This window comes from Medicago truncatula, chromosome 4 (genome assembly GCF_003473485.1).
Source record: "Medicago truncatula cultivar Jemalong A17 chromosome 4, MtrunA17r5.0-ANR, whole genome shotgun sequence".
NCBI classification, from domain to species: Eukaryota; Viridiplantae; Streptophyta; class Magnoliopsida; order Fabales; family Fabaceae; genus Medicago; species Medicago truncatula.
Genome location: NC_053045.1, coordinates 13194979 through 13208499, shown reverse-complemented (window position 1 = coordinate 13208499; position 13521 = coordinate 13194979). Strand labels below are relative to the sequence as shown.

The 13521-nt window shown below is 34.1% G+C and overlaps 1 long non-coding RNA gene across 1 annotated transcript; it reads left to right on the top strand.

Annotated features, from left to right (window-relative positions):
• Positions 1–2004: 2004 nt before the first annotated feature.
• On the top strand, positions 2005–5381 carry LOC11434719 (uncharacterized). The gene is made up of 3 exons (XR_003010885.2): positions 2005–2162; positions 2251–2352; positions 5168–5381. It is a non-coding gene; the product is annotated as an uncharacterized lncRNA (long non-coding RNA).
• Positions 5382–13521: the final 8140 nt, after the last annotated feature.

Genomic DNA, 13521 nt, shown 5'->3' with positions numbered 1-13521 from the left:
TGATTTCCTTCTGATCAAATAGATATTTCAAGCTGTTATGATCACTGAATACCGTAAAAGTACTTCCATACAAATGGTGTCTCCAAATTTTCTATGCGAAAATTACTGTAGCCAGTTCCAAATCATGAGTGGGATAGTTCTTCTCATGAGTCTTTAATTGTTGTGATGCGTAAGCCACCACCTTTTTACCTTGCATCAAAACGCTCCCTAATCCATGATGAGAGTCATCACAATACACTTTATACAACTCATTTGGTTAGGGTAGAATCAATATAGGTGCATTTGTAAGATGCTCCTTCAATAACTTGAAACTCGCTTCACATTCCTCTGTCCAAGCAAAAGGGTAATCCTTCCGAGTAAGTTGTGCCACACTGGAGCACGTCTCCCTGCCAGGATCACGCTACACATGTCCACTTCTGTTCCTAATTATACGCCGCATAATCTGGAGACGGTTATTCCAAGATCGCGTCTATATAAGGGTGAACTTACTTTACCCTCAAAGTACACAACACTTTTTACAACTCTCCTAAGACTTCTCTCTCAGTTCCATTACTTACTTGATCGTTGGAGTGCTAACGTGCCTGCTGGCACCCGTCCCACCGCAGAAGACACTTCGCCGCCGCACCGGAAGCCGTTATCGATCATCGAAGCATTCTCCACAACTGTTGCGACTCAACCGTTCTCATTGGACATATCAATAAAATTGCACGTATTTCTTAATTTGTGGGTCGAGTCATACTTGGATATGTGAATCGGTGTATATGTGAATTTTTGGTGATTGTTGCGAATACTCGAAAAAAGTGAATTGTATGCATTGCTTGATTGTGCTTGTGTACTTAATGATTTATGATGATGTTGATTTTATTAATCATGTGGAATTAAACAATGTTATTTACTTTCATTTGATTATGCTTTAATTATGAATTGTGAACGAACCCTAGTGGTCATTTGGTTGACTGCCTGCCTTACTTCCTTAGGTATAAATCTTATTACATAGTTTGCCAATTGTTTATTCTATTTATCTCTAAGTACTTTGATGTTAAAACAGTAAAAGAAAGTTTAAAAACACTTAAATATTGTCCAAAACATGAATTTGTCGCAACGTGAGCGATTCCGCCACCGTGCAAAATTTGATTGAATGTTGTGAGGTAAAATCTACTTGTTTATATTGTGTGTTGTCCCACTAGAAAATAAGCTAATATCAACTTAAGTTCTTTTTATAAAAGATGTGATTAAAATACCCCATAGAGGTTGTGTTGCTTGTCAATAATCTCAACCCTTCGTTTAAGCAATCAAAAACAAACTATGAAAAATGTGTGGTTCATCAAAGAAATGAAAGCATGAACATATTAATATATTCATGAATTAAAAATCAATAAAATATTTTAAATAACTCCTGAAATTAACTAATGACCAAAGAAATCTAACATAAATAAAAAACCCTTAAAAATGTACATATCATGAAGAATTATTAATGCTTTAAATTAATATTAAAATATATTATCATCTCAATAGGGTATTATTCCTACAAATTGTGTCACCATTCCAGACCATTAAGTATCTTTTATTTTTTTTCTTTCCTTTTTCTTCATAAATTAAAGGTGAAGAGTAATTATTGGCTAATGAAAACTAATCTAAACCAGAAATTTTATCACCGACCTTTAATAAGGTCTCCCCATAAACACATTTTATTTAACCACAAGATTCAAATATGATACATTGTTTTTGATATATGAGTTCAATTTCACCGATACCAACATAATATAATTTCAGTTTCATTCTCTCTCTCTCTCTCTCTCTCTATATATATATATATATATATATATATATATATATATATATTATGAAATGCTAGATAAGTAATAAAAAATAATTGAATATTGGTGAATAGGTTTTAACTATAATTACAAGCAACATTTTTATGTAATATCTATTCAATAGAGTAAAGGGACAAACATGATACATAAAATTAATTTAGTTACATTTATTAATAATTTTATTTAGTGAATGTAAACATTGGATGCGGTTTTTTACTATATAAAGTGATCAGACAATTCAACATTTGTTAGAGGCAAAGTTAAAAAAAATGGCTGAAATTTTCAAGTTTGTTTATAGTGTGATCCTTTTTGTTTCTTTGTATCTTTTTGTAATTTATGCTGAAAGTAAGCTCATTCTCATTTTGTTTTATCTTAGACAAAAGATTTCTTTCATATTTAGTAATTTTTTTTTTATCTTTTCTTTACATTACAGAAGAGTGTGATACTGACGCCGATTGTCGGAAAAAATTTGCTGGTGCTAATCAACATCTTTTGTGGTGCAATAACGGTTATTGTGAGTGCCATACCCACTAAGGTAAAACATATTTCTCTATTAGATCTAAGCCTTTTAATTATTTGTTCACTATAATATTGTTGTTGTTATAATTTGTCTTAATTAGTTTTAAATGTGATTCTTCGCCCTTGTAATTTCTTTAATCGCATTAGAACCATTTTAAATATATTTTGTTAGTAGAATATATATTAAATTGAAAAAGGATTACAAGGGGTACTCTAACAATACAATAAAATCCAAAGTCGTATAAAGGGGAATCATTTTAAATAGGTACAAAGACTCTAGAAACATCAAAATAATGGGATGGAAATAAGTACAACACACAAAAAAATTACCACACATCCTCGATCTAATCGTATTAAATTTCCTTTCGGAACATTCCTATTTATTTCATGCATGCCAAACTAAGTGTTGACAATTAAACAGGTAAATTATGATGACAAAAATGCTCTCGCTAACAATGTGAAAGTACCATGTTACTTCTAATGGAGTCTAAATGCTTTAAGTTTATCATAGTTCATAATTTGGGCTGGAATAGACCACTATAGTGGCATCTATGCATGTTCACAATAATGATAATATCCTTTCTAAAAGATGAGACCGAAAATACACTTTGTGCACCCATACACAAAATAGTGGCATAACATCAATGAAACTTTATGAAATTCTTCATAAATAATCTCTATAAGTCATGGAAACTTGATCCATAAAAATCACTAACTAATCTTTTATGTTTGTATGACAAAGTCATGTTTCTATTTTTATTCATAGCCATAACCTTAGTCGATTGCCATGCTTGTAATCTATTTTCATCATAATCAAAGTTTTCCTAATAATATTTTATATTTATCTTACTTATAATCATTATCCTCATGATCATAATAATCAATAATCACACAAAAACCTACACAATAAAAACATCCTTAAGTTAACATATAATAGGCATCATGGACATATAAATGATTCAAAAATACCGAGTACATAACTATGTTATTACAAATGAAAAATATATCTTCTATGAAATATATTACATACATAAAATATCAAATATAAAAGTTGATCCTAATGCTCTTACCCTCACAAACATATGCAAACAATTAAAATAGCACACTTATATTATAGGCAATATAATGACAAAACATATCTCTTAAGATAATACTCTTAGGAATCAAAAAACAATCTTTGCTAACATTATCTTTTTAATCCTTGGTAGATCTTGGTTAACCCTATATATATATATTAATTGAAAATCTGTTTTATCATATTCGTCCCAAATATGTACTAAATCTTTCATCCACTTGAGAATATTGAAAAATCGAAATAAATGCTTTGATAACAATAACACGCACTCAAGTATGCCACAACATGTACAATAAGAAAACAACAACATGTTTGTCTGTTGAGATTAATTACATACACAAGTCGAAAACCCCACCAAACATGTCAACACAAAGACTTATATATATATATATATATATATATATATATATATATATATATATATATAAATCTATACACACATTTGTTTCCTAGAATTTTAAATATAGTTATGTTAGTTCATCATTAGTAATGGTGGCAGTGAAACGTTATAAGCATGAGTCTAAAAAGAATAACATAACGAATTATGGACAACCCAATGATATAAATCTATCCCAAAATACGAGGTAATCAGTTTGAAGAAACTTATCAAACTCCAACAATAGGTAATAAAACCTCCAATAAAAGTTGTCTTGTAATTGAAAATTCTGATTGACAAACGGAACCATAAAACCAGAATGAAAAATATAAATAGAATGGGTAATTTATATTTAATAAGTATTACTATTTATGTTGTTAGTACAAGAGTGAATCCTTCTTTTCAATTAATTACAAGGTTACTCTTGAGGATTTGTGTGCTACGTATAATTTTATGATGAATAGTATTGGGACAAGCCACGTAGCTCAAGATAGGCAATGATGGTGATTGGATGATATTATATTTATGACGTACCTTTATTGTAAATGGAGGAACTGATGTTAATATTTTTGAGATTAGAATAAAACAATGATAATTTTTATGTTACTTTGTGAAAAATGCATCATATTGAGTTTTTTTAACATGTGGGTGAAAGTATTAAATGAATTAGATGGTTAAGAATCCATGGGGTTTGTCAACGCAATTTAAGGGAAGATAACTCTTTGGTGTGGAAACCCTTGTGATTCTTTATGATTCCTTGATTTTAGGGCATATTTATAGTTGATAAACACTAACTAGTCACCTTACATTCTAATACTAGTGAGTGTGATGTGCTAAAGTTCATCCTGCGGGGCGGTGTTCTTCTTTTACCTCCCTTGTCACCATATTCTACTTTCTTAAATACACATTATGTATACGGCATACATATGTAGTTTTTGTGTAGGAACGGTTCATTTGATATATGTATCTCTTGTAAAATTATGTGTACGCCACAAATGGTTTGCAGTCATAAACGCATATTCGTGTGTTTGTTTCCATGCTTTACTACTTTACCACTTTAAGTTTCGTTTAATATATGTATTCATACCGAAAAGATTACATAGATGTTAATTGTCATTTTTTTAACTAATTCCATATATCTCTTAAATTACTCTATAAAGGAGTTGAATGAAACAAAAGTTTCACGTTCGGTTTTTAATTAGAAACGTTCATTAATGAACGTCGACTATAAACCTTAGCCTTCCAAGCTAACAATGCAGGTTCGATGCCCACTACCCGCTTATATCTTATTCTTTATATACTATTTTCGAATATATATTTTTCTATTATAAAATCTCACCCTTTATTTTCTACATGTTTCTTTTCTATTATTATATGTAGGTTATCCTCATAACAAGACTGAAGATTGATATCAAGATGTTTGTGTATGACAATAAAGTGGATATTTATTCCCTCACCTATATTATATTTTTATTTAAAGTCTGTTTGATTATTGTTTATGTTTAAATTGGGTTCTAGGTGTAACACCCTAAACCTCATGTGCAATAATAATGCAAATAATTGAATAAATCAAAGAGTTTAGATGCTATGTCTACATTTTTCCAAAACATGCATGATCAAGTTTTCATAAAAATTCGCAACGGAAGACAATCATCATACATAATATATCATCACCAAGTAATAATCCTCAATACATGAGTAATAAAGGAATAAAGACAATAAACATAAATGGTTGACACCCTAATCAGAGCCCTAACTAGACTCGAGCAAAAAAGAAAGGAGGTGGCTCCATGCTATCCTCGAGCAACTCACTATCAAAGCAAAACAACTCAATCCTGCAAGTCGTCTAACCATTCGTACAAATAGGCAGGCGGTTAACCAAACGACCACTAGGGGTTAGATAATATTCCACACAAAAAATATAATCAAATAAAAGTATTTAAGGATTTCAAATAAATATACATGTACATATCCAACTTTCCTAGAATACTAGCTCCACATGAATACTATCATACTTCCATCATTGCACAACAATTTATTTAAATACTCAAGTCCACAATTTCACAAAATCATAACATTCATCAAACTTCACCAATGCACATATTCACCAAGTCACATATTCAATTATGACACATTTCATCAAACTCAAAGTGCATGTGTAACACCCCGTTTTCCCAACATAAAAATTTCTAAACATTTATCAGAGTAAACATCATAAACAACGGGATATCACATTTAACATAATCCAAAACAGTTAAATAACAATTTAACCAAATAACTTAAACATTGCAGCGGAAATTATATTATAATCCATAGAACGCTTTGGCACGCAGGCCCCATCAATATAATCTCAAAGAGTTAGTTCAATATCACAAATAGCATATTATTCACGTAATAGAACGAAGCATGCATAACATATAGCCCCATCCCGTTACGTATCAGAGTGACCTAGACGACACAGTGAAGGCAAGGCCACTCACGACGGCAACTGCACACTAAGCACGATCACCTGCAAGTTACCCATACGAAGGGCAACATTTTCAAGCAGAAGGGGTGAAATTTCATAACAAAATAATATTAATCAAAGTAATTTGAATCATAATTAACATCATATCAATCTTAAACAACTTTGCATATTTGATAAACAATTATCACGTAATCACATATTCAATCATCATCAACAACATAGCATCTTAGACACGACAATGCGACAATGCTCTTAGACTCCTTATATGCATGTGGTACCAATCGTCATCATAAGTATTAATATACTTTAAACGTGCGGAGGACAAAGCTCCTAATAATCGTGCGGAGGACAAAGCTCCTAATAATCGTGCGGAGGACAAAGCTCCTATCATGGTGAGGACTAAGCTCAATGAATGCTAATGCATGGACTCTATCAACAAAACATCGTAATCATCATATCAATATGCATCCAATAATTTGGAGCTAAACGTCATCTTATTCATCATATATAGACATTATGCACTTAGTTAAATAACAGCAGCAGCATAGTCAAGTCACAATAACGGATGATATCAATATATCAATTGCAATTCATTAGCATCATAATTATTCATTCATATCTTACATAATGCATAATACATTAACTCATACTCAATTAATAACAACATATCTTAAACGGCCTTACAGATTGCATTAAACGTCATCATTAGGTTTCATTACCAATTAGGGGTTCACTCTTGATCAAAACGTGCGACGCAGATCGCACAAACACTCAAAGCACTCCAATTTGGAAGTGCTCGCGAGGCGAGAGTATCTACTCGCCATGGCGAGTACAAGCCAACTTCCCAACTAATGTTGTTCTAGGTTCAATCTTGTCCTACATTCATTCCTAATCATTACTAGGTATGTTCAGGCACTCAAAGGCACTCAAGGTCCAACTAAAAAGTCGAAATTGCAAAATCTTACATGCTCTCTGCCCTAGCTCGCTATGGCGAGTAAGGTTGCTCGCTGTGGCGAGCTGCATTGTGCAACTCGCGAGGCGAGGGAAAAGGGTTCGCGAGGCGAGCGATGAATGTTCATCACTCGCGACGCGAGACTCATAGCTCGCTGTGGCGAGCGATGAATTTCGCTACGACCATACCTGCTATTTTCACAAAAACTCAGCGATTCACATGGTTCTAAGCCTAACATTGATTCCAAAGTTCGTCCTAAACATTATCTAAGGTCTAGGAGCACTTTCTACATCAATTTAACCAATTCCTACCGTTTGATCATCAATTCTAGGGATTTGACCTAGTTTTCGTTTTCTCCAATTCAATCCTAAAGCTTGCTAACTAATCATCAGAATTACAATTAATTAACATTACTGAGTTATTAGTCTCACCCTTACCTGGTTATGAAGAAATCGCAGCTCTCTCTTTGATCTTCTCCCTTCTAAGCTTTTTCTCCCTTTTCCAAAAGTTTTCACGTACAATAGTTTTTCTAACAATTAGGTCTTCCCTATTTATATCTCTTCCTAATATCTTATCTTATCTCACTTTCTCCCCCAAAACTCTCTAAAATCTCAAAACAACCCTTAACTAAATATTTTATATATATTTTTCAAATCTTTATTTTATTTAACAATAAAATAAGTCTCATATCCTTATCAAAACCTTCAACTCATAACTTATCACATTATCAATCAAATCATCTAAATCATCGCAAATCATCAAAACATACCAAAATCATGCATATATTATATAAATATAATATAATCGCCTAAACTCAATTAATTAAACAATTAAACGAAAGTGGGCGTTACAGCATGCAATGTTCTAGACACTTCTACATGCATGTGGTACCAAGTTTTGGATTCAGAGATAATTTTACCGAGATTCAACTACGTAATCCCCTTCAACTATGTACTAACATAACTCCCTCTGGTTATGTTCTTCACCAAAGACTCGACATGACTATGAATGCATGGACATACAAGTAAAGACTCGACAATAAGAAATTCATAACACTATATTATATAATCCCTCCATCATATATAATATCTTCATAAAAAACTCACCATTGCATTATCATGCATTTACATCCATACAATTCAACAAGTCATATTTAATAGAGAGTCATCAACATATCCATCGTCAACAAGTATTACCTCAAGGAAACAAAATCATTTCACAAAGCACAACTCTCATAAAGACAAGCAATTCACCACGCCATGATAACCAATACATTATAAATCATTGATTCATTCTTATTTCACTATGTTATCATGTTTACAAAGCCATTTGCTAGTTAACAAACTAAGATATATTTGTTTTAACTCTTTCAACTCTTTGGATCTGGTCTGAAATAGACTAAGAAGTTCTTTGACAGATTCAATAAGTTCAGATGTAGTTAATTTAGAGTGTACCTCATTTTCATCCTCAGAGTCTATTCCATATTCTGCATCAGATGCCACTATAGCTGCTAATCCCACATCCATATTAGCTTCATATTCATATTCATCTTTCTTAAATTTTGATTCATTGTTGGATTTGAAGTTTGCTTTCTTATATTTCTCCTTTGATTTTTCTTTTTCAAATCAGGACAATCAGCAATGAAGTGACCAGGTTTCTTACAGTTGAAGCATCCCTTATGATCTTCTTTCCTTGAATGTGATCCTTTGTAGCCAATGCTTCTGCTCAAGAAGCTCTTGTTTTTCTTAGCCAGATACTGACGACTTTTGAAATGCATAGTCATCTCTTCAACTTTCTGGATCTTTTTCAGAACCTGTAGCAGGAGATTCGTCTTCAGATTCATTAGCTTTGATAGCTTTTAAAGACTTTCCTTTAGAGTTTTGTGCTATAGATTTGAACTTTCTGACAGGTTCTTGTTCATTGAGCCCTATCTCATGACATTTGAGAGAGTGATGGGTACATTTGATTAGCGTACTTGCAAAATGGCAAGTGAACCATTCGTTTTCATCAAGCAATAAAGTTAGTAAGTAGAATATCGTTTGCACATGGATTGTTCTTTTCGTCCGAACAATTCTTGTTACTTATTTTTGTAAGTTTTGACGATATAAAAGTGAGTTGAATTTTTTTTGTTTGCAATAGAGCGAATTTACCTGTTTTTGGTTGCAGGAAAGTAAACAGCGGTTAGGATTCTTCGAATCCCCTCCGTATATTTATTGTTGGATAATACGTAATCTAAATGTCGCGTTTATTTATCTATTGGTGACTATAGAAGTGATAAGGTCGTTGGGAGTTTCCTAAATAGGTAGGGCACCACCTGACTCAATGGGCATCATCCACTAGGTACCTAATTAGGCATTTCCCTCCGATGGCTAACTGCACCTTCTGGTTTATGATTCAGTTTGAGTGGTTTTTGTAGGTTGAGCTGGTTGTGCGATTTGGAAGTGATTCGGTTTCTTTGGTTATTTGTGCTGGCTGTTTGTGATTGTGTAATATGCGGTTTAGATTATGTTGATATTTGTGGTTTAATGTTGGTTTATGATGGATTCAAAGTAAAGGGATGTATATGAGTTTTGTAGTTACTGGATTTTTGTTGCTGAAAAAAATGTGATATTGTTGCAATGTTCTTGATTATGATTCTGAAAAAAAAAATGATGGATGTTGTTGTTGATTTGTGTAAAAAAATAGGGTTTATGCCTTATTGGGATCTATGCAACCTCTATTTATGTGCAATGATGGTTGCTTAAATAGTAGAGAATTAGGGTTTATGCCCTTGGGCTGTGATAGTACTTGAATAGATTGGGACCAATGGACTAAAAGACTTAATTAAAAAGATTTAAAACATATAAAATAATAATTTTTTTTTTGATCAAGCTAAAAATCAATATAAAGCCAGGAGAGGCCTGAACCGAATACAAACAACCACACAACAAACAAAACAACAAAAGAACAAAGCAAGCTGCACCACACAATCCACTAAGGAAAGAGAACAATCAAGTCATAACCAGTCTAGAGTAAGGCATGCCTAAGCTATCCCTTAAAAGAAGAGAATGAAGGAAAGGGGGTGGTGAAGCCCACCACTGAGTGGAAAATAAAGAGAGACCATGTCCATGTTTGGCCAAAGCATCTGCCACCATGTTCCCTTCTCTAAAAGTGTGCACACAAGAACAAGAGATACTTTTACAGAACCTAATGCAATTATACCACCGCGCACGCATCTGCCAAGGAACACCAATATCCTCATTAAAAGCTTTGACCACTTTGATAGAATCTGACTCCAAACAGATGCTGCTCAAACCCATCTCCATAGCCTTCTCAAAAGCAAGCATGCATGCACTGGACTCAACTTCAATGGATGAGGCATGACCAATGTTACTAGAAATAGCTCCCAAGAAAGCAAAATTGAAATCTCTAATAACAATATCAATGGCCCCACAAGGATGAACCCCAACTGATGAGCCATCACAATTAAACTTAACAGTATCACATGAGGGGGAGGACACCAGACAATATCTTGTACCTGACTGATTCTCTTAATTTTGAGGGGAATGTTAAACAGCTGAGCTATCTTGTGATCCTGCATAGCTGAAGCACCATGGACCAAGCTTAATCAAAACTAAGTTTCACTTCAGCAAGCATAGAATTGAAGATGGAAGACATAGATTGATGCTTGTCATGGAAATATCTATTATTTCTTTCAATCTAAATAGCCCATATTAAGTGTATGATAGAAGAGTTCAGAACTTGCTGCACAAGTTTGCTACCCATACCAATCCTGCCTAAAAGAAGAGAAGAACAAGAAGTGAAATCCAAGCTTTGATCAGTCCCTTTGCTAAGCCAATCCCAAAGCTTAAAAGTAACAGGGCATTCAAAAAACACATGATGAGTAGATTCAATGTGTTCCATGCAGAAGCAGCAAATAGAAACGATATAACATCCTCTTTTCCTCCATGTGATAAAGGCTCTAGAGGGAGGAATATAAAAGGTTAATTAATAATAAAAAGACAATTTTCGAAATAAAAATAAAATAAATAATAAAACAAAAATTAAAATAACAAGATAAAAAGAATAACAAAATAAAAAACATAAAAGGAAACAAAATAATAAAAACTTAAAACTATCACTTTCGGAACCAAAATAAGGTATTTTCAAATACCTCTCTGCCGAAATTTCGTCTGAAACGACGAAAATTCCTGACTTTAAAAGACGAGCAAAATTGAGTTTTAAACAGTCAAAAAATGGGGTACGACAAATACCTAAGACTAAAACAAATTTAAGAATAAAAGGAAAGGTTGTAAATGTAATGCAAAAGAAATAAATTTTTATTAGATAATACTTGAAAGGAAAAGTAACAGAAAAAACAAAGAAATTGATTAGTCAAGTCATCTCATCTTAGCAAAAAGAAAAATGTGGAAAATTAGCGGGAAAGGTTGTAAATGTAATGCAAAGGAACCAACCGTGACATCGATGTGGGCAAAGTTGGAATCTTTGTATATGACAAAGTCTTTGGCTCATCGGCAATTCCTAAAGCAACAACTCTACTCATTCAGGATGGTGGAGTCGAAGGCCATCATGGAGCAACTTACGGAGTTCAACAAAATCCGTGATGACTTGGAGAATATTGAGGTGCAACTTAAGGATGAAGATAAAGCTATACTCTTGTTGTGTGCTCTACCGAAATCTTTTGAATCGTTCAAAGATACCATGCTCTACGGCAAAGAAGGCACTATTACCTTTGAAGAAGTTCAAGCGGATTTGAGAACCAAGAAGTTGACCAAGTCCAAGGATTTCATATTTTATGAAAATGGTGAAGGCCTAAATGTCTCAAGAGGGAATGGTGGAGGTAGAGGTAACCGGAGAAAGAGTGGTAACAAGTCAAAGTCTGAATGCTTTAACTGTCACAAGATGGGTCACTTCCTGAAGGATTTTCTAGAGATAAATGGTAACTCCGCACAAATTGTCTCTGAGGGTTATGAGGATGCAGGTGCACTGATGGTGTAGTGTTTTTTGCTGGATGAAGAAGGTGATGTGTCTCACCTTGGGATTGATGCCTAGTGAAGCGGTGGTCGTCTAGAGAGACGTTAAACACTCAACATCAGCCTGGAAAAGCGGTGGTAAGAATACTCATGATCAGTCTGGAGAGGCGGAGGCAACAATACTCATGATCTACTTGTTGAGGTGGAGTTTCAAGGTTGAAGACATAATGGGATGTACGCATTTGCTAGTTGAGGTAGAGTACGCTCAGCTTGAGGTGGAGTTGAACTCACCGGTAATGGTACAGCTATGGAGGACCTTGGGTGCTATGCTCTATGGTGAGCAAGGGATTTCTTCATGAAGACAGAAGGAATTCCGGAGGTTGAAGAATGTATAGCACGACTTGCGGGATTACCCTAAAAAAAGGCCAAGGGTGATTGGATGTAAGGTGATCTTCAAGGAAGCATGAGATGTCCTGTGGTGAAGATGTTATGGTGAATGCTTGTGGAACTGCCTAAAACTCCTAGTGTAGTTGGACTGCAAGGACTCTTAGAGAAGACGAAAGACGTTCCGATGGCTGAAGAGGTTAAGGTGAATGCTTGTGGAACTACCTAAAATTCCTAGTTTAGTTGGACTGCAAGGACCTTCGAGAAGGCGGAAGACATTCCGATGGCTGACGGGGTTAGGGTGTAAACTTGTGGAGCTACTTGGTGTAGTGGGAAGCAAGGGAAAGAGCAGCAAGGTGATTGATGGTTTGACATCATCACTAATTTAGATTCAAGGTGGAGATTGTTGTGAAAGTTACTCAAAATTGGAGAAATTCAAGTTTGCTGAAGCTGTCAAAATCGGAGCCCGATTTGAGAAATCGGAGTACGATTTTTTAGAGCAGAATTGGCACTTTCATTCGTAAATAATTAGGGCACGATCTAGAAAAATCGGAGCACGAATTCGTGCAGAAGAATAAAAATAAAACGTATTTTTATGAGCCGGATTTGGTTCCAGTTTATGAGGGATGCTTTTACTATAAATATAGACATTGTATCAATGTAAACCTTGAGATAGAGGGGGCTGAAACAAGGATTTAAAAAGGCAACAACAAAACTAGGGTTTGTATAGAGTTTGTCTCTAGCCAACAAACACTAGGGTTTGAGGGTTGATTCACCTTGGGAAACACTATTAAGATTGAGTCTCTTGGTTACGGGAAGAGATTGTGACTTTGGGTAGATTTGGCGGGAGACTTATTGTTGTAACCCATTGATATCTCTTTTGTAAGGTTACTCATCATATAGTGAAACGGGGGGCTGCTCTCTCCCCCAGACTAGGTCAATTTGGACCGAACAGGTT